Genomic DNA, 4,288 nt, shown 5'->3' on the forward strand with positions numbered 1-4,288 from the left:
AGAACGATTGAATTAAGATCATATATAATGAATAAAATAGTCAGTAACATATTAAAGTATGGAATCTTTAATTAATGGTTACTAGTATGGTTTTCAAAGCTTACGAAATGCGAGTAATCTAGATTCGGATTACTAATGTGGATAGGCATCTTAGTAAATGTATTGTATATAATAGCGATTATATATGACAGAACCGATGAGAATTAATTTTCTTTATAAACTTATTATTTGACATAAAGATTTAATTCTTATCATAAAAGATGATCATTTGTAGATCAGTCTAAATCCTGAGTATTCATGAATACGTATTTGTGTTTATTGGATCTTTTGATTCATTCGTTAAGGTCTCTTAGAATAATGAGGCTAATGACTTTTGTTTTAGAGATTCAATATCATGGTTGGCTGGGAACATGAATTACAATATTGGAATTCATGCTTTCGTAATAGATCAAATATTGGTTCCCTTAAGGGTTAGTTCTGGAACTGAATAGTTAGTGAGCTCAAATCTATAATTAGATTACAGATTAATTATTCGTTAGTCAATTAGTTGTACTTAAGGATCAAGAGGTAATTAGAAGGGTTAATCAGTAACTTTGACTAGCTCTAATTAACGAACCAATAATGGAGGACAAAACTACATATATTGATTATATCAATGGACTACAAGAGAAAACTCGGTAAATATGATTCTATAAATACATAGAGTGCAATTCCATATTTATAGTCGAGTAATCATGGAATTAATAAATAAGATTATTAGATTAAAGAGTTTGAATAATAATTTGGCTTATTGGAGCTTCGTATTATAGGTCCATGGTCCCTAGATCACCTTTGTCCTACACTGTGAAGAGTAAGGATGTCAAAAGAAAGTTTTGCAGAGAGATGGACTAAATTGCAAAGGAATTAATTTTCTAGGGCAAGGAAATAATTATATGATAATTATGGGTAATTGATTAATTGCAAATTAATTAATTAATTAAATATATAGTTTTTATTTTGAAAAACTATAGGTTAAAATTAATATTAATCTTGTTTGGATCAATACAAGGAGAGAGAATAATAAATATCTTATTTAGAATATGATATTCATTTTTTTTCAATTTAAAACTGATATTTTAAGATAAAGTTAATTTTTAATTAACTGATATTTATATTAGTGTAAATATATTTTATTAAAGTTGTTTAAACAAACAAATGAGAAAATTAGGAAAACCCTAATAAGATTGGGTGACACACATTGTACAGCATAGTGTGTGGGGCCTAACTGAAGGATTTTTATCCTTGAGATTTGAATTTTGAATTTCAAATAAATTTGTTTAATCAGCTATTTAATTATTCTTTTTAAATATTATTTAAATAAATAATTAAATATAAATATCAGATTAGTTTTAATTTGAATTTTATTTTTAATAAAATATATATTATTTAGTTAGATTAAATATTTTTATATAAGTTAGATAGTATCGGACTTTCAGAACAAGCGTTTTATTATTTTTATTATATTAAAAATATAGACTCTCTCTCTAAAGCGATATTTTTCTCTAAATCTGAAAACTATTCTAAACCTATTCTCTCAGTCAAACCTCTCTAGATCTCATGTGTTGAGCATCTAGAGAGTCACATAAATCAACATTTTGAATCCTACGTGCCCACACACGTCCTTGTGTGTTTGAGGATTGAGCTGGAAGATCAAGGTGTGAGCTTTCAAATTATTGGATAGGAAGATCGTTGATTTTATACTAAAAGATTCAAGGACACTTGATAGGCTACAAGAGGTAATCCCTTGTCTGTTTTGTATGTGATTTAATGTTTATATATGTATAAGATCCTGACTGGTATTAATATTGATTAAAATGGGTCCCTATATTCCGCTGCGCACATTTGATTTGATTATTTAATACCAACACAGTAATGGTAGGGAAATAATGTCTAATTCACAAGATATTCTCAACACGTGAGATCTTAGAATATTAGGTCTGAGACAATTTTCAGGGATAGAGAAAAATAATACGATCTATTTTTCTCTCTATGAAAAACTTATTATGAATTATCCTGAAACTATTTTTCATCTGATAGATTTATAAAAGAATAAGTTAAATTTTTTTAATTCAAAAATTCAAAATTCAAATTATAAATTAATTATTAAATGATTAAATAAATATAAGAAATATCAAAGACTCATTCTTGGACCTTGTTACACGCTAATAATAGTGGATGCACTGTAGTTGGCGTGTAACACATCCCTCATTTCATGTATGTGTTCCAACTATTTTCTTTTAATTATTATTTAATAATTATTTATTTAAAAATATCTAAACCTGATAACTTATTTACCAAATTAATTAAAAAAATAAATATAATTTTAAATTCAAATCCAATTTGAATTATCATAAATTTTTTTTTCACATTATTTAAATAAATAAAGCTAATTAATTCAAAATTAATTATCTTAATTATTTAAATGCTATTTTTGAAAATACCAAAATAATTTTTGAAAAATATAATTAATTAATTTATTAATTTTGATAATTAATTTGTCTCAATTACATATTTGACCCTAAAGAACAAATTTCTTCCAAATATGTCATTTGCTTGATTTTTCTCAATTTGAACTCTTACCTCTAATAGTGTTGATGGAACTATCTTGGGGACCTATGGACCTATAGTTTCAAGCTTCAATAAATTTAGATTATTAATCAAAACTCTTTAATATAATAACCTTAATTTATTAATCTCAATATTATTCCACTAAAAATATGAGATTACATTCTTGTAATTATAGACATTTATTTATTAAGTACTTTTGAATATATAAAAAATGTCCATCGATTTAATCACTACATACAATTCAATCCTCTATTAATGGTTCATAATTAAAATAGGAATTTATCACCGTTTAACCTCTTTAATTATATCTTGTTTCCTTAAGTGTCATTAATTTCTCTAGTGAAGGTTAATTTATAAACTGATTTATGAATTAGAGCTCAATAACCTTTCAGTTCCAAAATCCAACTCTTAAGGGAACTTGTAAGAATGCCCTAAACAACTTACTTTCTAAAACGTCGCTCAGTCCATATTTATTACAATTATAGCATTTTAGAGAAAAGGTTCAGTGGGGCCTTGTCAAACACATGCAATTTGGGCCCAATAGTTTAAAATAAAAAATATATTGTCTTTATGCAGTCTTGGAAATAAAATAAAAATATAAGTCCTACTGTGACGTAATGAAAACATAAACCATAATGTAAAAGTTCATAAACTTTCTTGGCGTTCAACTAGATCATTAATCGTTCATAGACACCCCGCGTCATACATGTTGTTGACGTCGTTTTTCATCAACTGAAATATGAAGAGCACTAAAGAACAATATAGAAAAAATAGAAGGATACAAAGGCTTTTTACGTGGTTCAGGAATTAAAATTTTCCTAGTCCACGAGTCACTATTATTATTCTCACTACTCTATAAAAGCTTTTTCAGAAAGCAATTTGGAAGAGTATTCTCTAGTACAATTTTTGTCTGTCACCTCAAATGAAATACTCCAGGCTATTTATAGAGCTGGTTGTGAGAATATCTTCTTCTGATTCATGGAAGTTTCAATCACTCAAATAAATTTGAAATAAATACTATAAAAGCATTAATTACATAATATCCTATGACAATATGGATTATATATGATAATAACGAATCCCTACAAAATAGGGATTTCCTAACAATCTTTCCGTGTGCAAAATGCGTCGCTTAACTCGATCATTGTGCTGATGGGATTTTTCGACTGGCCAGGCTTCGAGCTCATCATCCCGATTATAACCTCCTCCACATCTAGTTATTTTTTCAAACTGATTCCTCAGAGAAGATTTGTGTGTTCGAGCATGCAACTCATGCTCGAACTTTGATAACAGATCTGGAATTATATGTCAATTTATACAAGTGTACAACCAACACTTATTATTTTTCAGCTTACTCTTTTCGAGCCTACATTTCGAGGCTATTTATTTTATTCTCAAAATTTGGGTGTAACATTTTTCCCCCTCAAAAGTGTTGGTTCGAATCCTCTGAGAAGGAAACTTTTGAACTTCACTTTCGAAAAACGTGCCCACCTCCCACTCTCGAGTGTGGACATGTGTCACTGGGGGATTGCTTATCGAGAGTACTTGAGTGCCTTTTACCTGCATACGTCCTTTCCTATTAACTTTTTGCCACCAAATTTTTGGAGTCAAATGTGGTCCCTTGGATCACCTTTTAGCTTAAATTATCTGTTCATCCATTCACAATCCTTCTTGCCTATAT

This window comes from Humulus lupulus, chromosome 4, assembly GCF_963169125.1.
Source record: "Humulus lupulus chromosome 4, drHumLupu1.1, whole genome shotgun sequence".
Lineage (NCBI taxonomy): Eukaryota > Viridiplantae > Streptophyta > Magnoliopsida > Rosales > Cannabaceae > Humulus > Humulus lupulus.